The following is a 25013-nucleotide window of genomic DNA, read 5'->3' as shown; positions in this document are numbered from 1 at the left end:
ACTAAACAATTATATGAACCTCTTTATTTGTTTCATACTTTATGCATAAGACTTAACTCATGACTAATTTGCAAACTTGGCTACAGCCCATGCTTAACTATTTATTATATAGTATGTTAGAATCTCATATATTACACATAATAAATAAATGTAGTGTCATATACTTACTAATGAAAAAGTTAAGTACGTCATAAAAAAACTTGTGTGTTGCAAGGGTCGAGTATCTTTATCATTTAAATCATCCATCAACAATAAATATTTAAAATTATTATAAATCACTCATTAAAAATCAATTACTATTATAATTAATTTTCTTTGTTTATAATATTTTAACAAACATAATTTTAAAAATAGAATATTTTAAGTAAAAAAAGAAGTAACTTAATTTAGTTATTTGAATACTTAAAAAATGTTATTTGGAGACTTAGAGTAATTATTCATAACTAAATAATAAGCATTTATTCAGATTTATACTAAATATCTAAAAATATAATTTTTTCAATATCAAGATATAATAGGAGTAAGAGACGAAAAAACCAAGTTTAAAAGGTATACAATGATGATACATGCCATGAGTTGTAATAAATTGTTATGTGAAAAAGGTATTGACAAATAACTATAATTAAATGCATAACATTATATGTAATATTTTTTTAGTACAACTACATGTAATAATATTTTGTTGGGATTTTTTAGCATATGTTTTAAGGCTCAGGTAAGATATATTAATTATATGGTTTATTAAAACAATCATTTCATATTAATTACATTAATCTTGTAATAACTATTAAATTTAACATTTTTATTATTTCTCTTATTCATAACTACTAATTAAACTTTTTTAATTCTTTTTAAAATTATTTTTTTACCACTTCTAATTCCTCATTATTTTTCTCTTCATCTATATGTAAAGAATATTCAAACATAAAAGTGACTTTTTTCACTTTTTTTTCATTTCTCATTTCTTCTTCACGAACCTCCCTTTTTGAAAGAAAAACCCTTTATATCTTGCATAATTTTGATTAGAAAATCAAAAGTCTCTTCTTTACATAGAATACTTTGACCAACAAATAGTTACTCACAATTTGTTTCTTTGTTTTCACTTTGTTTTTCAATATCATCTTCTTCAACATAAAGCTTATTCAGATATAAAAGAACACGACCATCCATTTGTAAAATAATAGTAATGCTTTAGAGCATTCACATCATTCTCATATCTTCAAATCCAAAATTACATTGAAAATCACTATATTTTTTCTCTTATTTTCAATTAAATATACTACTTTTTTAATACCTTTACTATTACATTTTCTCTCTCATTCACGCAAAAGCACTTTAAAAAATTATATGGCGTGAACAAGAACTTTTCAAATATAAAGAAAAATCATTGTATTCTCTCTCTCCTCCTCTCACAACACCATAAACCACTCCCTGCATTTTAAAAACTTCACTCACAATTTTTGACGGATAGTATGTGAATGCTCTTATATCATTTAATCTTTAAAAAAATAGATAAAAAGGTAATGAAAGTTGTTGTTTAATAGTAAATGTGGGAAATTAGAAGTGATAAAAAAAAGTAATTTTTGAGGGAATTAAATTTTTTTTTTAATTAGTAGTCATGAATGAAAGGAATATTTAGGAGAGAATAATAAAAATGCTAAATATGGGAGGTATTAAAAGATTAATGTTATTAATGTGAAATGTTAGTTTCAATAAGAATATTCCATATAATAAATGTTTTTTATAAATGCCCTTAGGGCTCATATTAGAAAATCTCTATTTTGTTATATAATAAGGACGTTATATACATACACCACCCCATCGTATAGTCTTATACCGCCCGTATAGACATTACGTGTACAGTATCAGTATGGAAAATCCATGCTTGAAGCCTTTTGTAGTCTATGTTGGTCGTATAGGCCTATACGAGTCATATATGTCTGTCTAGTAAAAGTCGTATAGGGATAGTAACCTCATATAGGCCTATAAGAGGCGTAAACATATAATTTTTTAAAAAAATTTTGTTTATTTTTTTTTATAAAATCTTGTTTTTTAATTTATTAAACTTAAAATTAATTAAATGAACAACCTACAAACAGTAGGAGCATTTCAAGATACCAGCCTTTAGAAGTAAACTTTTAGAAATGCGATATCTTGAACATTCCTCTTGTTCAATTAGTTTTTGATTTAGCCAGGGGGTGTTAGGCTTTTGGGAGTTTTAAGGTTTGATAAGGTCATATAATTGACCGAAAAAGAAATAATGGCTGGCATTAGAATTGGTGGAGAAGGATAAAGGTGTTGAAGAGAGCCAACTTGTTTCACTTAGTATTCTCTTGGACCAAACTCAGCCGTCGGCTTCAAAGGATGTGTGGAAGTGGGATTATGATGTTCAAAACTTTCTTGTCAAGGGGGCGAGGAAAATGATAGAAAGAAGATACTTCCAAAGGTCTCTGAACCGACGAGGTGGTATAAAGGAATTCCTAGAAAGGTTAATATTTTCATGTGGAGACTTTTACCTAAAAAGTTGCCGACTCGGGTGAATCTTTGCAATAAATGCTTCGATATTCCTTTTATCATGTGTCCATTTTGTTCAAATTAGATGGAAACGGTGGAACATGCGTTTGGATCTTGCCAGGTTGCTTCTCGAGCTTGGGGACTAATCAAATCTTGGCTGAACATTACGGGACCTATATCTTTGAAGCCGAAAGACATGTTAACTTGGATTGATTCGCTAAATATGACCAAATCTGAAAAACAAGTAGTGGAGGGTAATCGGGTATTGTTTACACATACTGGTGGATGATTTGTAAGAATTGGAATGAGGCGATCTTCAGGCTAATGATTTAAAATAGAATCTTATTTTAGATTTGATTACTCATATTTCTTTTTTGTAGTTAGTTAGTCGAGACAGAAAATTAAAGGTGAACTGGACCGACTGGCTTAAAACCCAACTTAATTTGATGTAACTTTTTGTTATAACCGTTAACTAGTTTAATATATTTTGTTGTTAAAAAAATTAAATAAAAACCTATAAATATAATGTTTTCTTAAGCTCACGAGATATTATCCGCACTTGACAAGTGAAGCTAGCTTTAGTTCGAACTCATATATTAAGTAATTAGCTGCAATAGAACATTAAACCCATTTAAGCTCCACACCGGTTGTTCTAATGCACGAATATAAAATGCAAGAATAAAACATTCCAATAGCATGTAGGGATATTCTTTACGTGGCGAATCCGTTTCCCGAAAAACTTTGTATGTATTATAACCCTAACTACGAAAAATGGAAAAAGCAAACTAAGACTCGTTATGCACATACAACTTGAAGTATAGAATCATAAAAATTAAAAGTCAATTTATTTAGGCTAAGAAAAACCTCATATAAAATAAGATTGTTTGCTTCAGTTATTTAGCAAGAACTTCGTTATTTTTGTTGCTTAAGGTTTATACTTGAAGAAACACTAGGTGACCCCGAGTAGATTATGGATAACCTGGGGGTTAAGTAATGTTTCCCACGAGGGTTAGGTCCGGCAAAGAAGGATGTTCTTCAGATGACCTGCAAAACAGACACCGTGAGCTCGTCACTGAGAATGGGGGGTTCCTCCTTGTGACCACCATCTGGCGTGAGAATCAGACTAGATTGCTCTGAATATAAGTGTATATTGAGAGAAATAGCTAGTGAAGGTAAGATACAAGATGATGATACCGTTCCAAGGTGTTGGAGTATTTATAGCCGAAGGTAGGTTTCCAAGCAGGTACAGCCAGCTGTATAATATTCCTGTTCTACCAACTAGGGCTAAGCACGTGCCATGCTGGTTGGTGGGTAGGCAGCGGCTGATAGTGACAAGGCCGGATGTGTACTGTTCCCTTTCCACCAACTGCAGGCTATGTGCGTGCCACAACAGGGGTTGGTGAGTAGGCAGCGGCTAATAGTGAAACAGTACTAGAGCATGCTCCTCCTCGTACTGTTGTCGGTGAGCTGTCACCCTGTGATTGGTTCATGGGCTGCTTTGGTCAGATCTTGTCTATTTTGTCCATACCTTGGCATGTATAGTACAAAAGATCTTCCAGAAGCATACGGACTGGCTCATTTGGGCGGGAGTATTCCCGCCTTGCTCATTCCTTCAGGTGACACTGAATTATTGAGTTAGTGCCTTGTGCGTGTAGCCTTGCTATTAGTGCGGGTAGCCTTCCCTGATGGCTTGTATCCGCAGCTGCGGGAACAGGCGGGGTACTTCACCATTGGGAGGCTTTCCCTGCGGGAACAGCTGGCGTACTGCGCGTAAGGTCTTCATCTCTGAGCATGGTGGGTCCTGCGGAACCAGTTGGTCCTTGCGCAGACGTCCCTCTTCAAGGTGAGTCTTGTGGGTCCAACTGGGCTCTGCTGGAACCTACCTCTTCAAGTCCCCCCAGTCCAATGTTCTTCTCATGAATTGTTAATAAGTGAGGTGAACTTTGGACTTAAGCAAGGGGTTTTGAAAATGATTTAGTTTTAAGGTTGTCCGTGGGGATTCTTCCCGCGGTTTCCCTAATGTCACGTGCAGAAATTCCCGACTTTTCTGCTTGATCTTTAGGTATGATGCGGGTAGGTGTGTAACCTCCTCGCAAGTCAGGAACGTTGAGTTTCACTTGTGTAGATTCTCCACGAGGTTTTGGTAGTTTTAAACATAGTGATCAATTATGTTAAAGAACCAATTCCATCCAGAAGCTTCAAACAATCTAGTTCTCAACGTTCCCGCTATGCGGGGATGTTATTTCCCTTTCCGCAAGCATGGCCCAGAAAATCCTTCTTGGTTTCAATTCCCTGCGAGTGCTAAGTATGTGAAGGGTTTCGCCTTAACACTGTACCCGCACTCGTCTTATAGTTATCTTACTTCCAAGGTATTCTTGGCGTCCATTCCCTGCGGATGCTAAGTATGTGAAGGGTTTTGCCTTGACACTGTACTCGCACCTGTCTTATAGTTCCTTGGTTGCCAAGTAAGGGGTATAGTCCCGCTTACTTTTGAATCTTTTTGAATCTTTTTGAAATTCAAAGGGTTGGTGAAAGGATAAGAACAGTCCAAACTGTTGAAACGTCGTCCGACGGTTTCTTCTGACAGTGTCAGGACGTGCAGGAGGTTATGGCGACGTGACAGTATATGGTCATTCCAGACGCTTTTTCAGGCGCGTGGGCGCGATTTTTCGGGCGCGTGGGTGCGGATTTTACGGCGCGCGTCCCGTCAACAGCTGTTGCCAGCTTGCTTTTTCCACGTGTCATAGTTTCATTGCACCAGCTCTTTTCTCTCTCCTCCGCATTAAATTCATCGCATTCATTGCGATGAGTATATAAAGGGGGAGAGGGTTCCTGGTAATCCACACTTTCACTTCTTTCTTCTTCTTCTAAGCGATTTCCGGCGAATACTCTAACTTTCTGTCGAGCATTCTCCTGAAATCGTTCTTTACCTCCAAAACATGTCGTCTACTCATGATCCAGAAGCTACCGTCGAGGAGTCTGACTTGTATGTCGAGAACCCGACGTCTACGTCCGATAAGAACGATAAGAGCACTGCTGGCGAATGCCAATGTGCTCTTCCCATCGAGCTTTACCGGTACATCGTCCGGAAGTTCATGCTCGAGCCGTTCGAGCCTGAGTTTCCGGAGCCACACCAGACGGTGTACGATGCCCCCAAGGGCAAAATAGGGGTATATGCCGCCTTCTTCGTCCATGGGAATCTTAGGTTCCCATTGACGAAGTTTGTATACCGTGTTCTGGATAGACACGGTGTGCACCTGAAGGAGGTACACCCAATGGCGATCGCCAAGATCCGCCATTTTGAGTGGGTGTGCCTCATTCTTGGCGTGGATCCCCACGTCGACCGCCTGATGACCTTCTACTCCTGGAGGTGCATCCAAGGCTGGTACACCCTGGTCACCCGGATCAAGGGTTTGAAGATCTGCGCTACCGAGCGCAGTCTTCGGTCTTGGAAGCGGGAGTTCTTTTACATCTCTGCCCGTGTCGTCCCTATAGCGATGACATTTAAGAACGGGAGAGCTCTCCCCAGCCTTCACGCCTCCAACTACCAGGAGGCGGAATGGTTCTCCAAGATTTCCCGGATCCAGACTCCGGTTTACCGCTTTCCGGAGTCCGGGATGGTGATGCTCGGTATGAGCAGGGTGTGGAAGGATGCTGGGGCGGATGCGCCACAGATTCCCATCGTACTTGAATACGGTTTGAACTTTATCCCTTACGTTATGCTCCGTCTTCTTTGTTGATTTAAGGTTTTTTCTAACTGTTTTTCTTTTTATTTCAGAGGGAAATGACTTGCAGTCCCTCCTGCATCCGCGGGAAGCTGACGGTCCCGCTCGGTTGGGTACTCGTGCTCTTGACGAGAACGAGTTGCCCATCCTTGCGCAGACTGCGGATCGGTTTGTGGAGGCCTACCCGCCAGGCCACGAAATACTGAGCGCCACGCGGCCAGGTAAAAGACTATTTAACCCTCGCCCTCTGAATGCTGAAACCTCTGCTGGAATTCCTCTAATATTGTCATCTTCTGATGAGGAATCCGCAGATGGTCCTTTTCTTGCGCGGAAGAAGAAGGCTGCTGGCGGGAAGGGCAAGGCGAAGGTAGCCTCCACTGCCGACCAGGTGAACCGGTCTGAGTCGGAGACCGAGAGTGAAGAGGCGGCGGGGAACCCGGGTGGTGTTGAGACCACTGCTCTGGAGGTTGAAACGGCTGTCACCTTCGAGCAGCCCAGGACAACGACGGTGACCGGTACGAAGAGGCCGGCTCCATCGGGTTCGTCCCCGCCCGTTCGCACCTTTAAGCTCAAAAGGACCCGTAAGTATACTTCCTTTATCTTAACTGCATAACTTTCCGCCATTATACTTATATATCTTCTATGTGCAGGCGTGGATGCTACCGCATTCCAGGGTGGAGCGGGGAGGAGCACATCCGGACCCATGGCGGTAGGTTTGGTCAACCGACCTGAGGCGATGACCCAGGCAACTGCGCCTGCTTCAGTTGTTGGTTCAGTTGCTCACCTGGTTGAGCCAACTGTTCCAACTGTGACGACGTCTCCGCCGGCTGTCAGTGCCATATTCACTGATTCCTTCACTGAGCCGGCGGTGAGTGTTTCTGTGGATTCTTCCACAGCCGCGGCCGCTGTTGTGAGTTCACCTCCGGTGAGTTCACCTCCGTTGGTTTATACCACTGCGGCCTCCGCTATGCCTCCTCCGGCGCCGGCGACTACGTCCGGTCCTTCAGGTATGTCCGGGGTTGGGGCGTCAAGCCAATCTCTGCCTCCTTCCCATATGCCTGACCTCTTGGATGGATATCCGTTAGGTTCGAGTGATGGGTTTGGCGGCTACAGGCCTTTCGTCGACCCTACAGGTGCGTAGGGTTATTTTGGCCTTTTATTATTTTATTTTATATTTTTTTATCATCTTTTCTTAACTGCTTTTTGCTTTTGCAGTGTCGGATTCCAATGAAGTGTATGTTCCACGATGGAACATCCGCCGAGGAACAACCCTTCGGACGCCTGTGGAATGCGTCGAGTGGGCGCGCCACGCCGCCCCAAGTGGGGCGCTGGGGGGAAGCAATGTCAAGCTACCAGGAGGGTAGGTTGACAAATGAGCTCCGTATTCTCGTAACCCGGATGCAGCCGCGCGTCGAGCTGCTTTGTCGTGAAAACGACAAGTTAAAGGCAGCTCGTATCCAAGAAGTAGCTTAGGCGCGGGCTGTCCGGGAGGAGAACAGGAGGCTCTCCGCCGTTGCTGCGGAGAAGGAGAAGGCCTTCAAGGCCCTTGAGGTTGAATTTCAGGCTCGTCTCGAGGCCCGTTCCAAGGCCGCCCAAACTGTTAATGAACAGCTTCGGTTGGCTAAGGAAACTGCACGGAACGCAACCGAGAGGGCCACCAAGGCTGAAGCTGCTGCTGAGCCTCTACGCATCGAGAATGAGGAACTTAAAGCCAAATTAGAGAGGCTCCAGCAGGCTCATGATGCCTTGGCCATGGAAGATGCCAAGAAGCTCCAGGAGATCTTGGACCACAGGGGGGTGCTTGACCACACTGAGCGTAAACTAAAGGGCGTCGAAGAGGTTGCGACCAAAGATGTGTTGCTTGCCAACCTTACAAAGAACGAAGCCGAACGCGCCCGTAATGAAGCTCAAGCTGCCCTCCAGGAGGCTCTGGTTACCAAGGAATGGCTTCTCCGAGAAGCGTTGTCTCAGGTATGCGTAGTTTCACAATTTCTTTACGCTTTTCCTTAGAAGAGTTTTTGATATACTTCTGTTTTTTAGGTTGTGCATCGGGTGTTCACGAACACATCATATGACGATGCGATGAGCGCAGCCCTCAACGCTTCTCATGAGGATGGGGAAAAGGCTGGCTTCTTGCTTGGTCTAGGGTTAGTTGAACAAGGCATTCCGCCTTCCAACTTCCCTCTTTACAATGTGGATACTGAAGCTGCGTATGACCAAGCAGTGAATCAGTATGCCGCCTTCCCGCATCCGGTGGTGGAGAAGGTAAACAAGATTGCTGCTGCTGAAGATGGGCTAACTATCCTCAAAGCTTTCCTTGAACTGCCACACTCTACTGATGGTGCGGGTCCAAGTGGGAGTGGCCCTGAAGCTTGATACTTTAGATCCCTTTCCACCATTAGAGTAGATTTTTATGTTTGTATAGACTTCTAATCTTGTATGCGGGTATGTACCCAGCAATTCTTGTAATGTTTGAATGTTGATGGAATAAAGATTATTTGTTAATGCCTTGCCTTGTTTATTTCGCGCATATTTCGTTTTAACTTAGCAATTTCTTGAGTACTTAGATAAGTTAACTTTTCAACGTGGCAGATAATAAGTTAAAGTTTTGCTTCCTCTTTCGTGATTGTGCGGATAAGACCGTCACTTTCACTTAGTAGGATGGCTAAACTTTACCTATATCTGACCTGCGTGGAAGTTTTCCTCATCTTTTCCTTTGAAATTTTCTAAGTGTTTTGAATAAGTTAACCTTTCGACGCGCGGTTGCCAATAGGTTAATGTTCAGTTTCCTCTATCATGATTGTGTGGGTAGGACCATCACTTTCATTTATTGGGATGACCAAACTTCACCTATAGCTGACCTGCGTGAAGGTTTTCCTTATCTTAGAAATTTTTACCGTTTTATGTGTTTATGCGGGTTTTGCCGCCTTCCACACGCAACGACTTACTTATTCCCATATTTATGCGGTGAATACCGGCATATCAGTGTAGGAAGTTCATAAGTATAAAGGTAAGGCTATCAACACAATGTGATAAAGGAGAATCATTTCCATTAGAAGTGGCTCTAGGCCTTTTCTTTACAAGTTTGGAATTGATCTACATGTAACATTTGCGTAATTGAGCTCCGTTCCATGTTCTTGGGATAGGAGTGCCATCGAGCCTTTCGAGCCGGTATGCGCCTTTTCCCAAAACTTCTTTGATAATGTACGGTCCTTCCCAGACCGGTGCCAGTTTTCCTGGGCGCTCTTGGTTTGAAGCCTCGTTGTTACGCAATATGTAGTCTCCTACATTGAAGTTGCAGAGTTTTACCCGCGTGTTGTAGTACTTTTGCATTTGTCGCTTGTAGTTTTTTCACGCGCTGCGGCTAAGTCTGTGCGTTCCTCGGTTAGCATAAGGTCTAACCGTCTTTCCGCATCATTGTCTTCTGGCTGAATCAAGATCCTTGGTGAGGGCAAACCAATTTCGACTGGGACCATGGCTTCAGTGCCATAAGTGAGGCTGAACGGGGTTTCTCCCGTACTGGCCTTTTTCAGCGTTCTGTTTGCCCAAAGGACGTGTGGAACTTCGTCTACCCAGCCGGATCTGTGTTCCAGGAGTCTTTTCTTTATGCCTTCGACGATGCTTTTATTTGCTCTTTCCACCTCACTGTTACCTTGCGGGTGTGCCACTGAGGTAAAGGTGTGGGTGATTTGAAGTTTTTCCAGCCACTTTTGTAGCTTCTTGTCAGCAAAGTTGGTGCCGTTATCCCTCACCAAAGTCTGTGGAAGTCCAAAACGACAAATAATAAATTCTCAAATAAATTTTTTAATATGTTTTGCGGTTGTTTGGGCTAAGGGTTTTGCTTCTATCCACTTGGTGAAGTAGTCGATGGCTACCACTAGGAACTGAACGTTTCCTGCTGCTGTAGGAAATGGGCCTGTCACATTGATGGCCCACTTCTGAAATGGCCATGAAGAGGTGACTGGAACAAGTTCATTCTTCGGGCGATGCGTGTTGGGTGCGTAGAGCTGGCAAGACCTACACTTTCCGATGTATGCTAGCGCATCCGTATGCATCCCCGGCCAAAAGTATCCCGCGTTGTTTAGCTTAGCTACAACAGCGCGTGGACCTGCGTGTACTCCACAGATGCCTTCGTGTACTTCCCTTAGGAGGTAGTCAGCATCTTGGTTGTCCACGCATCTTAAGAGTGGGCCAAGAAAGTTACGTATGTAAAGGATGTCATCGATGAGTTGATAGTTTAATGCTTTACAACGTATTTTTCTTGCCTGTATTTTTGACTCTGGTAGTATACCCGCTGCAAGGTAATTTATTATCGGTGTCATCCACGTTTCTGTGCCGGTTTGGATGACACAAATTTCCTTGTGCGGGACTGATGGTGCTTCAAGGATTTCAATGCGGATGTCCTTTCCAAAATGGGTGAAGGCTAATGATGCAAGCTTGCTTAACGCATCCGCATATTTGTTTTCGCTACGCTTGACGTGTATGACTTTACAATCATTAAAATCGCGCATAAGGGTTTTTGCTTGTGCGAGGTACAGGGCCATTGTGTGGTTCACGGCCGTGTACGTTCCGTTTATTTGGTTGGCTACTAACATGGAATCCACGTGGGCTTCCAAGTTTTTCACTCCCATTTTACGCGCAATTCTCAGCCCGGCCAAGAATGCTTCATACTCGGCTTCGTTATTCGTACTTGGAAAATCCAGTCGAATAGCGTAAGTGTATTCTTGGCCTGCTGGGTTGGTTAGTTTCAACCCTGCGCCTGAACCCTCGTTGCTGGCTGCTCCATCAGTGTAGAGTCGCCAGACATCATTGATGTCCTGTGCTGGGGAGGGTTGAGCCTCCTCCTGGCACTCTTTCTCCCGCGAAGCGGGGACTTCGGCAATAAAGTCGGCCAGGACCTGGCCTTTTATGGCTGGTCTTGGCTTGTACTTTATTGCATATTCCCCCAACTCAATTGCCCATTTGGCTAGACGTCCCGATAACTCGGGTTTGCCTAGAACGTTTGCAAGTTTGAAGTTGGTGAGAATGGTGATTGGGTGACCTTGAAAATATCGTCTTAGCCTGCGTGAAGCCTGTACAAGTGCTAAGACTAGTTTTTCCACGGTGGAGTACCGGGTTTCTACGTCTGTTAGAACACGGCTAACATAGTAAATAGGCATCTGGATACCTTTTCGCTCTACTAGCAGGACTGCCCCGGTTTCTCTATCTGTGGCAGAAAGATATATGATTAATTCCTCCCCTGCTTCTGGTGCTGTGAGCGTTGGGAGTTCGATCAAGCGTGACCGAATTTCCTAAAAAGCTGCTTCTGCTTCTGGTGTCCAGCGGAAGTGCGTTTTCTTTAAACAGTTTCTCAATGTTGACACGAATGGGAACGACCTATCCGCATGGTTTGACAAAAAGCGGTTAAGTGCGACTAGGCGTCCATTCAGTGTCTGGGCTTGCTTGATGGTAGTAGGTGATTCCATTTTGATAATGGCTTCGACCTTTTCAGGGTTCGCTCTGAAACCATCTTTAGTAACAATGACTCCCAAGAACTTCCCTTCTTCCATCCCAAAGGAACACTTGCTCGGGTTGAGCTTCATGTTTATCTTTCTGAGCGTGTTGAAAGTTTCTTCGATGTCTTTCAACATCGCTTCTGGCTTAGGGCTTTTGATGACCAAATCATCCATGTAGACTTCCAAGTTTCTCCCAATTTGGGCATGAAACTCTTTGTCCATCAGGCGTTGGTATGTGGACCCTGCATTCTTAAGTCCGAATGGCATCATTTGATAACAAAATGTGCCATCGGGCGTCCGAAATGCGGTTTTGTCCTGATTATCTACAGCCATGTGGATTTGATGGTACCCCTTATATGCGTCAATGAAGCATTTAAAGCGAAACGGTGCTAATGAATCCACTTTGAGGTCAATTTCGGGTAACAGGTAACAATCTTTGGGGTATGCTTTGTTTAAATCTTTGAAATCTATGCACATGCGCCATTGTTTGTTAGCCTTCGGTACCATAACGGGATTTGCAACCCATGTTTGATATCTACTAACGCGTACGATGCCCGCGTCAAGGAGTTCCTTGACTTGGGTTCTACACGCGTTAGCCTGTTCCGCCCCCATTACTCTGCGCTTTTGTATGACTTGCGTAAAAGCCGGGTCACACTTGAGCTTATGCTCTGCTTTACTTCGAGGTACACCAGTCATGTCAGCTGGTGTCCATGCGAAGATGTCAGCGTTTCTCTGTAGTAAGCGTTTGAGTAAGGTGCGCGTAGGATCAGTGATTGTTGGGCCAATGGTAACAGCCTGGTCAGGGTATTTGCCATTGAGGGCCCATTTTTCTGGTTCGGTGATGGTTGGTTTAGCCATCTTTGGTTTGGGTTTAGATGAGACAGATGCGATGCATACCTGGGGGATACCGGTGATCATCGCTACACCCTCAGCAGTTGGCCATCCCATCATGCCGTGGACTGAAGATACCACGGCGTTGAATCTTGCCATCCCGTCTCTCACGAAGAGAATGTCGTATGTGTGGTGTGGCTTCCTCATCACGACGAAGTCCACGTCTTCTGTGTGGGAGTATTTCCCGTCCGTGAGAATGATGGGGAAAGATAGGATACCCAAGGGGGTGTTTGTGCTGCCGTCGAACCCTTCCATTGAGGCGTAAACCGTTTCCAGGCGTTCTTTGTTTTCGTCGTCTAGCTTGTCGAAGAACTGCCTGTACATAACCGTTGACGAGGCGCCGTTGTCAGCAAGAGTGCGGGAAGTTATGTAATGCCCCAGCTGGCTTTTGATGACGATAGGGCCTTCCTTGCTGGGTCCTCCTGGCACTCGCGGGAAGCGCACCTCAGCTTCCTTCCATTCGCATGGTTCTGTCGTTCGTCTTTTTCTTCCTCTGATGTTGCCATGAACCATGTGGATGCTGATGTCAACGGGCTTTCGTCCGTTGCCTTTATACCGGTTATCATTCCTTCCTCCATTCTTGATTGATGCCACAAGGTGTGCAAGTCTTCCATCCTTGACGAATGTTTCAACAATATCCTTCAAGGATGTACACTCCTCTGTATTGTGACCCTTTGTCCCGTGGAAGTCACAGGATTTGCTTCGATCCGCATTAGGTCGCTGCCGGATCATTGGAGCTTTTGGCCATGGGAGTTTTTCGGTGGCAAATATCTCCGTGACGCTTTTGGTGAGTGGCGTCCACCGGTGTTTTCGGCTTGAAGGGTGCGTGTTATCCCTTCCGCCAACAAGAGGGCGAGAGCTGGATGAGGTGTCAAAGTTTACCCTTGACTGCCAAATACCTAGCATCCTCTTTTTGTTCTGCAGGGCGATCCGAACATTGTTTTCTCTGGTCCTCTGCGTGTAGAGGTGTGTACTCTGGGGAAGATCCCTACCCAGTTGCTTCTCCGTCTCGGCAAAGTCCTTGGCCGCCGTCATGATGGCATCCCATGTGGATGGCATGCCGTCCTTACCCGTCAACGTGCGGATAAGCTCTGGGTATTCGGCGCCCTGGATGAAAGTGGCGCGAACAAGATCTTCACTTATGTTGCCCAGACTCAGCTTTTTGGAGTTGAAGCGAGTGATGAAGTCTAGTAAAGATTCATCTTCCTCTCTCACGCAGTTGAGGATCGTCCACTGCTCTTCAGTATATTTCCTCTGTTGACTGAAGTGTTGGCTGAACTTGTGTTGAAAGTCCGCCCAATCATAGATGTGGTGGACCGGTAAACGATCAAACCACGCCCTGGCCGCTCCAACCAGCGTCATCTGGAACATATAACACCACGTGGGTTCCGTCCAGTTACTGACGGTTGCCCCCGCTATGAATCTGTTCAAGTGATCATCTGGGTCGGATAGACCATCATAAGTGCCGATGTTGGACATCTGTTTGGCACTTCTCGGAGCGATTGCTTCCGCAATGTCCCTTGCAAACTTGGATGTTCCCGCATTTGCAGCAGTTGGTCTAAAGGTTTTGGAGAAGTCGCGTGGGTTTCCCCCCGCGTTCCTTGGTTTGAAGGTTTCTCCGAAATTCCTTCTTGGTTGGAAGTCCGTTTCCTTACGCTTCCCTTTCGCCCTATGGCGAGGGTTCGCGTCAGTGTCGGATTCCTCCCGATCATCATCCGAGTATTCGCACTCACTGTTCATGTTGAGCTGTTGTCGAGTGCTTCCGAATTCGTCAGCCTTCTGGAGTGAACGCAAGCGTTCATCCAACTCAGCTTGGAATTCCTTTTGACGTGCTTCGGCCAACGCTTTAACTTGATCGAGTGTTTGACGGGGGAGCCTCGTCTATTTCTCCAACTGGGCATCGGTGAATCCCAGTGAAAGATTGTTTACTGCACTTGCCCCGGCTTGGGTAACCGGGGTAGTGTTCGTAAAATTTGTGTAACCGCCGGTGTTCCCCCCAGTAGCTGGGGTTGTGATTACCGGGGTTTCTTGGTCACTCACTGGCCTTGGGACCGGAGTAACGTTAACCATCTTTTCAGAGGTTTTGAAAAAACTGAAAAAGTAGTTCTAGCTTTTATGCACGGACGGCGCCAATGAAGAAACACTAGGTGACCCCGAGTAGATTATGGATAACCTGGGGGTTAAGTAATGTTTCCCACGAGGGTTAGGTCCGGCAAAGAAGGATGTTCTTCAGATGACCTGCAAAACAGACACCGTGAGCTCGTCACTGAGAAGGGGGGGTTCCTCCTTGTGACCACCCTCCGGCGTGAGAATCAGACTAGATTGCTCTGAATATAAGTGTATATTGAGAGAAATAGCTAGTGAAGGTAAGATACAAGATGATGATACCGTTCCAAGGTGTTGGAGTATTTATAGCCGAAGGTAGGTTTCCAAGCAGGTACAGCCAGCTGTATAATATTCCTGTTCTACCAACTATGGGCTACGCACGTGCCATGCTGGTTGGTGGGTAGGCAGCGGCTGATAGTGACAAGGCCGGCTGTGTACTGTTCCCTTTTCACCAACTGCAGGCTATGTGCGTGCCACGACAGGGGTTGGTGAGTAAGCAGCGGCTAATAGTGAAACAGTACTAGAGCATGCTCCTCCTCGTACTGTTGTCGGTGAACTGTCACCCTGTGATTGGTTCATAGGCTGCTTTGGTCAGATCTTGTCTATTTTGTCCATACCTTGGCAGGTATAGTACAAAAGATCTTCCAGAAGCATACGGACTGGCTCATTTGGGCGGGAGTATTCCCGCCTTGCTCATTCCTTCAGGTGACACTGAATTATTGAGTTAGTGCCTTGTGCGTGTAGCCTTGCTATTAGTGCGGGTAGCCTTCCCTGATGGCTTGTATCCGCAGCTGCGGGAACAGGCGGGGTACTTCACCATTGGGAGGCTTTCCCTGCGGGAACAGCTGGCGTACTGCGCGTATGGTCTTCATCTCTGAGCATGGTGGGTCCTGCGGAACTAGTTGGTCCTTGCGCAGACGTCCCTCTTCAAGGTGAGTCTTGTGGGTCCAACTGGGCTCTGCTGGAACCTACCTCTTCAATCCTATTTACCAACTTAAGTTGGGGAAAGATAAGAGTGTAGGCTACTTATACCTAGTTTAACCCCCGAGAATAAAGGAAAGTCATAATTACAGCGACGTTACTTCTTATAACACGTGAACAAAAAGAAAATATTTATATCATTTCATGACGTATGCGCCTCCTTTTGTTATTTAATCATCATGGTGACGAAAATATATGTTCTAATACGTCAGAAAGAAAGGAATATTTATTTCCTTCACCAACGACCTTTATATCCTAACGTGCATGTTAATCTATTGTTGTCACAAATACTGGATTTTCCCATTCTTTTGGACATGTAACTCCGTCATATTCAACCTTAATCGTGTCGTCTTCTTGAAATCTTTACACTCCATCTTTCTTCCCTTTTTTGTTGCTTAAGTTTCTTTTTATTTACCAACTTAAGCAGTGGAAAGATAAAAGTGTGGGCTATTTAATTATTTATACCTAGTTTGACCCGAGACTAAAGGAAAGCCATAATTACAGTGACATTACTTCTCATAACACGTGAGCTAAAAGAAAATTTTATATCATGTGATGATGTATGCGTCTCCATTTGTTATTTAATCATCCTCGTGACGCAGTTTGTTCTAACACGTCAGAACAAATGAATATTTCTTTCCTTAACCCACGACCTTTATATCCTAACGTGCGTGTTAATTTCTTGTTGTCATAAAGACTGGATTTTCCCATTCTTTTGGACATTTAACTCCACCACCCGTATTCCTCCTTAATCGTGCCCTCTATAAAATGTTCCATCATTATGTTTCTAAAATCACCGAATATGTAAGCAAACAACCTCCCCCCCCCCCCCCCTCTCTCTCCTTTCTTCCTTCCTTCATCTTCAATATATTTGCATTCAAAATAACAGAAAGTGAAACAAGACATTGTCTTCATCTTCATAAGCTTATAGCTACATTCATGGATATGTTATAACTATGTATTATTATTCTAATAATTTTGTTATTTTACTTTACTATTTTTAATTAGTTGGCATCAATATTATCAGCCAATGTTATCTTGATATGTCAAAAGTGTTCCTCTTTTAGAGGTCGAGATTCAAATCCTGTGATGAACTTTGACGTAGAAGTAGGTAAGAGTAGATTAGACAGGTGTTTAAGTTGTTATAAGAAGTTTGTTCATTATTTATTAAAATTTAATTCAGATACATAATAATTAAAATTTTATAAACATAACATACATTATTTAGTTATTTTATTTTAGTGTTATGTATAATAATTAAAATCATTAAATAAAAATCTATAAACAGAATGTTTGTTTAAGCTCGCAAGTAGTGTTATGTATAATAATTATAATCATTAAATAAAATTCATAAACAGAATGTTTGTTTAAGCTCGCGAGACTACTCAAATTTAGTAATGAAGCTTTAGCTCATACTTATATAATAAGTGAGCTCTAATTAAAACTTGAGCTCGGTTAAGCTTGGTTCGGTAGAACACAAACAAATATCCTATATCTAACATCAGAGCGGATCTAACATAGGTTGAGGGATCGGATATCTTCCCACGATCCCTCTTAACTTTTTTTTCTAGATCCGTCGCTGCGTAATATCTTCAAAAATGATATGTTCCAATTTATTTCAAATCTAACCACTTTCTCTATAAAACCACAATCCTCCCTCTCTCCTGTGATCTTCACACCTCTCTCGATCTCTCTCTCTAGAAAACAAGTTTTAAGCATTTTATTATTATGGCTAACAATTCTGGCAACCGGATCAGACTTCCATGGAGCCCAGAAGAAGATCAAAGTCTCCGGCAGATCATAGCGGAGAACGGGGCTAAAAAATGGTCGCGTATAAGCGAATCCATGCCCGGCAGACCTGGCAAGTCATGCAGGGACCGGTGGCATAACCAGCTGAACCCGGATATTGTCCACGGACCCATGACACCCGAAGAAGTGAAAATAATTAGTCGGGAACAAAAAAAGCTCGGCAACAAATGGTCTAAGATTGCCGAGCATTTGCCCGGCCGGACCGAAAACGCAGTGAAGAAGCACGAAACGTACCAGGCATAGTTCGGATCGTCTTCTACGGGATGATGTAACCAAATCTCGCTCTCCTCCGCTCAGATCTGCAATGGTTTTTGGGGGTGTGGAGGTGACTGCTAAGAAATCTCAAGGATCTCTTGTTTACAGACACAAAAATGGTTATGGTGGTGGCTCTTATTGAGAACAACAACAACCCTTAATAAGGAGGTGAAGACCTCCTTATATAGGGAGCCTCATGGCCACCATCATGGTACCCTAATGGGCCTAGCCCAGTTAGGGTTACCTCCACAAAACCCCCTCAGCCCAATAATATTGTATTAGTCCATATAATAAAATAAGCCAGACATAATAAATTAAGGTCGTAAGCCGGGTTTAGTACCATACCCCTACAAGCCCCCCAAGTCCAGTGTTGCTCCTAGGCGTGCAAGCGTTTAGGTGGAGCGCTGGACTTCATAAGGTGTGTTAGGATATGAGGCGGTTTTTTCCCCTTTCTTCGGCCTTGTCTTTATTGTCTTTGAGTTTTGAGAGGTTTTCTCCATGATGGTGACATGTTGTGATCCTTATGATAATAATGGTGCACTGGCATGAATAAGATATAGCATGCATCATAACAATAGTGGCGCGGGGCCTGATAAAAGATAGAGTGCGCATCTCGATAATAATGTAATGCAACTTGCGCGTGAGGCAGCTTACGAGCTATAAAAATAATGAAGCTTGCGCGCGAGGTGACTTACGAGCTATAAAATAATGGAGCATGCGCGAGTTGCGGCTTATGAGCTATAATATGATGATAATGACTGGCCCACAGAGGCCTCTTCTACGCAGGATGACTATCCCAACTTGTTTTCAAAATAATAATGGAGGCACAAACGGCCAGATAATAATAATAATGTCATAGGTGCTTGTGCGACTCGTAGCCGAACCTGCAAAAACATATCAACTAAAAGTGGATGTATTACAAGGTTCCCAGCCTCGGGCCAATTATGAGGTATGCCCAACCTACGTTGGCGCGTGGCCGTTTGGGATATTATTAGGCTCCCAACCTTTATGTTTGGCGCGTGGCCATGTGGGATATTATTAGGCTCCCGACCTTTATGTTTGGCGCGTGGCCATGTGGGATATTATTAGGCTCCCGACCTTTATGTTTGGCGCGTGGCCATGTGGGATATTATTAGGCTCCCGACCTTTATGTTTGGCGCGTGGCCATGTGGGATATTATTATGCTCCCGACCTTTATGTTTGGCGCGTGGCCGTTTGGGATATTATTAGGCTCCCGACCTTTATGTTTGGCGCGTGGCCATGTGGGATATTATTAGGCTCCCGACGTTTATGTTTGGCGCGTGGCCGTTTGGGATATTATTAGGCTCCCGACCTTTATGTTTGGCGCGTGGCCATGTGGGATATTATTAGGCTCCCGACCTTTATGTTTGGCGCGTGGCCATGTGGGATATTATTAGGCTCCCGACCTTTATGTTTGGCGCGTGGCCGTTTGGGATATTATTAGGCTCCCGACCTTTATGTTTGGCGCGTAGCCGTATGGGTTTATGAGGATTCCCAACCTTTAAGTTTGGCGCTATAGCCGTATGGGTTTATGAGGATTCCCAACCTTTAAGTTTGGTGCGTCTTCCATCCTTAGGCGAATTATGAGGTGAGGCCAACCTAGTATTTGGTGCATAGCTGTGTGGGTTTGTAAGGATTCCCAAACCTATGTATTCGGCGCGTAGCCGTGTGTTCTGCATTAATATAAGCACAATTTTTTGTGCCATTTCATGCAAATCTTATATACTCATACTTTTCGTTTTGTTTTATTTTGATTGTTAAACCAAAATCAATATAGGCAAAAAGTTTGAGGTTTTGTAAAAACTTGTGAAGTAATTCACTTACTTGAGGAATTTGTAACCAAGCATGTGTTATTGTTAGCGTTCTGGGATTTGGCCGCGAGGATTCCACGCTTCCGACACGAGTGTTCCGTGCCTCTGACGCGAGAATTGTTTTCGCTTTGCCATGAGAATTCCACGCCTCTAACGCAAGTGTTCCGCGCCTCTGACGCGAGACTTCTTTCAGATCGAGGAAGGTTTCCTTGTTATACTTGTAGAGGGGGGTAAATGTCAACAGCTTAAATCCTTATTTTGTTATCATAATAAATATGACTCAAGAGTTGAGGGGGCTGTTTTGAAAATTTGGAAATTAATTCCTCCATCAAGACTTTGTTGTCATGTGACATGTGATGATACTGACAATGCTTACGTTGCACTACTGACATGCTATAATATTATTTATTTAGCTGACTGTTTCTTGTTCGAAGACCCACAAATTTGTAAGGGATGCCGTGTCGGAGCAGAATAAGACCTCCGCCCCAGTTTGTCGATTTTAAAAAGTTCCGTTGCGAAGATGTATGCGTTCTTTAGTGATCGGTGTTGGTCTAACGGAGTGTTGATCTGCGGTGCGCGCATGCATGGAGGCGGAGTGGTGATCCAAGGTTGCGTATGCATGGCGGCGGAGTGGTGATCCGCGGGCGCGCACACATAGCGGTTGAAAGTTGAGCGCGCATGCATGGCGGAGAGTTGAGGGCGCATGCATGGCGAAGAGTTGAGCGCGCATGCATGGCGGCGAGTTGCGCACAAGCATGGTAGAGGGTTGCGTGCAGATGCATGGCGTTGGAGTCTTCTACGTAAAACCAAAAGCATTGAGTCGTCTTTCGAACTCACATGGTGGTTTCCGCGGGCGCGCATGTATGGCTGCGGAGTGAGGATCCGCGGGCGCGCGTGCATGGCGACGGAATGGTGACTCGTTGGCGAGCATGCATGGTGGCAGTTTTGATCCCGGCGGTGCGTACGTATGGTGGCGGATTGGTGATCCAAGGTCGCATATGCATGGCGGCGGAGTGGTGATCCACGGGCGCGCATGCATAGCGGCAGAAAGTTGAGCGCGCATGCATGTCGGGAGTTGAGCGCGCATGCATGTCGGGAGTTGAGCGCGCATGCATGGCGGAGAATTGAGCGCGCATGCATAGCGGCAGAAAGTTGAGCGCGCATGCATGTCGGGAGTTGAGCGCCCATGCATGGTGGAGAGTTGCGTGCGCATGCATGGCGGGAGTTGAGCGCGCATGCATGGCGAAGGGTTGAGCGCGCATGCATGGCGGAGGGTTGAGCGCGCATGCATGGCGGGAGTTGAGCGCGCATGCATGGCGAAGGGTTGCGTGCGCATGCATGATGGCGGAGTCTTCTGCGCAAAACCAAAAGCATGGAGTCGTCTTTCGAACTCACATGGTGGTTTCCGCGGGCGCGCATGCATGACTGCGGAGTGAGGATCCACGGGCGCGCGTGCATGGCGGAGGAATGGTGACCCGCTGGCGAGCATGCATGGTGGAGAGTTGAGCGCGCGTGCATGGCGGGAGTTGAGCGCGCATGCATGGCGAAGGGTTGCGTGCGCATGCATGGCGGGAGTTGAGCGCGCATGCATGGCGAAGGGTTGAGCGCGCATGCATGGCGGGAGTTGAGCGCGCATGCATAGCGCGCATGCATGGCGAAGGGTTGAGCGCGCATGCATAGCGGAGAGTTGAGCGCGCATGCATGGCGGGAGTTGAGCGCGCATGCATGGCGAAGGGTTGCGTGCGCATGCATGGCGGGAGTTGAGCGCGCATGCATGGCGAAGGGTTGCGTGCGAAAGCATGATGGCGGAGTCTTCTGCGCAAAACCAAAATCATGGAGTCGTCTTTCGAACTCACATGGTGGTTTCCTCGGGCGCGCATGCATGACTGCGGAGTGAGGATCCGCGGGCGCGAGTGCATGGCGGCGGAATGGTGACCCGCTGGCGCACCTGCATGGCGGCGGAATGTAACATCCGCGGCGCATGTTGAATACATGGTGTCGGAGTGTTCATCCGCCTAAGCTTTTCTGGGAGCTTTCTCGAAGTACTCCGAAGTCGGAATGACTTGACGTATCCCACCTTAGCTTTTTTGCTAAGGCCAGTTTACGCGACAGTTCATGGCATATCGTCGGACGACGCGGTAAATGACCACCCTCATGTTCTCCAATGGGTGTTCACGCTGTACAACCCTTTCCTCTTTCTTCCCTTTTTTTTTGGACCTGATGTGAAATGAAAGGACAAGGGTCTGACCCCCATTTTCTTCTTATTATCATTATTATTTAATATTAATATTAATGAAAGCTGTGACCAGCCTATCATCTTTGACTTATTTCACAGAAAAGTCATATGTCACTTTGTGGATCGAGAAATTGTGAAAATATGTGTATGGATCTGGATATAATCTTCTCTCTAGAGATTTTTACCTTCAAGATAGAGTAGATCTGGACATCGTAGTCGAGCCCAGTTAAAACCATCACAGATCACGAGGCTTGTCCATCCGAATCAGGTAGCTTTCTGGATTTACAAATCTTTTTCAACTTCATTTTTGCACAGATCTGGAAGCATCTTTTAGATCCATGAATCTTTTTGAGCTTTAGTAGAACAGATCTTGAAGCTTTTTTGTAAACTTTCAGATCTGGATTTTCATTAGAAGAAAAATCATAGATCTAGAAGTTTGATGAACAGATCTGAGAACCGAGACGAAAATTGAGATGTGGTTCGTTGCGGGTCCCACGGATGGCGCCAATGAAGAAGCACGAAACGTACCAGGCATAGTTCGGATCGTCTTCTACGGCATGATGTAACCAAATCTCGCTCTCCTCCGCTCAGATCTGCAATGGTTTTTGGGGGTGTGGAGGTGACTGCTAAGAAATCTCGAGGATCTCTTGTTTACAGACACAAAAATGGTTATGGTGGTGGCTCTTATTGAGAACAACAACAACCCTTAATAAGGAGGTGAAGACCTTCCTATATAGGGAGGCTCATGGCCACCATCATGGTACCCTAATGGGCCTAGCCCAGTTAGGGTTACCTCCACAAAACCCCCTCAGCCCAATAATATTGTATTAGTCCATATAATAAAATAAGCCAGACATAATAAATTAAGGTCGTAAGCCGGGTTTAGTACCATACCCCTACACGCAGTTAAGAACTACTGGAATAATGCAATGCGGAAGAAGCATCGGGCTTTGAAAAAATCTGTTAATAACCCGGGTGTTTCTGTTGCTCCTGGTAGTCAATCGGTTCCGGATTCAAGCGGTTCAAGTGTGCCGAGCGGTTTGGGTGATCCCATTCCTGCGGTACCACTTCGGGCAGTACCACTTCAGGAGGTTTGCCAGATGGAAAATGAGTCTGGTCCGGTGGGCGAATCATCTGATTCGGGGTCCATGGCACCTCCGGAAGCGGCCATCAGTGCGGAGCTTGTGGTGTTGTTTCGAGAAACTGTAAGGGAGGAGGTAAGGGAGGTATATGGAGCAATCTGGTGGCTCGAATGACTGACGAAGAGATGAAGCATCTTTGTTTGGTTTTGTTTCTTATAAGTTTTTTTGTTTTTAATTATGTTTTTAAGATTTTTAGTTTTTAAGTTTAAGTTGCAATGAATGATGAATCTCCCTTTGTTTGGAACTGTTGGCTAGGCATAAATTTAATATGGGTCTTTCAAAAATTAATGATAGTGAAAGAAAAGATCCGAAGAATTAATTACTTTCTCATATTAATATTTATGATAAGGTTATTCTATAAATGGGGAACAAAAATAAAAAGAATAAGATGAATGTGTAGCCAGATAAAAAAACTCTTTAAAAAAATAATGAAAAATTAATTATAAAAATTATAACTCAAAATTTAATAAAAAAACAAAAAATATAAAAACACAAAAAATGTTTTCACCGTCTTTCTTATTCACAAAAAAAAAACGCGAAAAAGACACAATGCTGGGAAAAAAATATCATTGTGTCTTTCTATTTATCATAGTGTTTTTTGTTTATTTTCTTCATTGATTATGTCTTTTTTACTTAACGTTCTTTTTTTCTTAGTATTGCGTTATATTACTCAACATTGTGTTATATTTTGTTCGGCATTGTGTTATATTTTGCGACATATTGTGTCTTTTTTTTGTAGCATTGTGTTGTTTATTTATTTTCGGCATTGTGTCTTTTTTGTCAACGTTATGTTTTTTTGGTTTTTTTTATGGAAACGGCGGGGAAACATTTTGGTTTTTTAATTTTTTTTGTTTTTATTTTGTATTTTGAGAATTTTTTTTAATATTTTTTTAAATTTTTTAGAGGTTTTTTAAGAAATTGTAAGGGACGAGGTGAGGAGGTACTTGGAGCAAGCTGGGTGTTTGAAGTGCTGAGGAAGAGATATGAAGCATTTTTGTTTGGTTTTGTTTGTTTTAAGTTTTTATGTTTTTAATTAAGTTTTTTAAGTTTTTTAGTTTTTAAGTTTTAAGTTGTAATGAATGATGAATCTCTCTTTAATTAATGGAATTGTTGGCTAGGTACCAATTTAATTAATATGAATGTTTTAAAAATAAGTGATAGTGTAAGAGAAGATCCGGAGAATTAATTACTTTCTCATATTAATATTTGACTGCATATTTTAAAAAGCACTTTTTTCTTCCTTAAAGTTAAATTGGTAATGTTATATTTGTAGATACATCTTAAATTTTTTACAGTATATTCCAAAACATCTTTTAGAACACTTAACATGTGAAATGTGTTCACATGTTTCACTGTTAAGGTGTAACAAACTATTATTTGGCTAAGCTCAAATTGGACTGTAATTTGTTTCTAACCTCATATCTAAAACATGCCTTGTATCTAATTTATAAATGGCCTTCAAAGTCGAATAATTACAGCTCGTTACATCACAAGTTCAAAGCACTCTTATTTGTTTCAAACCTTATGCATAAGACTTAATTCGTGACTAATTTACGAACTTGAGTACAGCTCATGCTTAGCTGTATAATATATACTGGGCTAGAATATATGGTAAAGTTAAAATACAAAGGACAACAAAAATAAGAAGGGTGAGAAGGAATCTAATCCATTGATCTTAGATTTGAATGATAGAGATTAATTTAATAAAATAAATTGATGAAAATGACATAAAGGTAATAACTCATTTTTATTGACTTTCTCTTACCACATGCAAGACACATGTCAATTCCCCTACCATTTTAAAACGTCCATAACTTTTTCATGCAACATTATTTTTTTAAAAAAAAAATTACCATAATAACAAGTGTTTTTTTTATCTTTAATATGAGTATCATATTGTTATATAAAAATAAAAAAAAATAGTGGGTTTTTTATATTGTGTTATTGATTGTTCATTATGATTTTTAATTGGTTTTTTCTATGCATTGTGTTATAGGTTGTGGTAATTGTGTTATCAATTTGATGTT

Source organism: Bidens hawaiensis, unplaced genomic scaffold (assembly GCF_021521415.1).
Source record: "Bidens hawaiensis isolate Kalapana, Puna unplaced genomic scaffold, B.hawaiensis_p1.1 tig00004357_1, whole genome shotgun sequence".
Classification (NCBI taxonomy): Eukaryota; Viridiplantae; Streptophyta; class Magnoliopsida; order Asterales; family Asteraceae; genus Bidens; species Bidens hawaiensis.
This window is presented reverse-complemented; position numbering follows the sequence as displayed.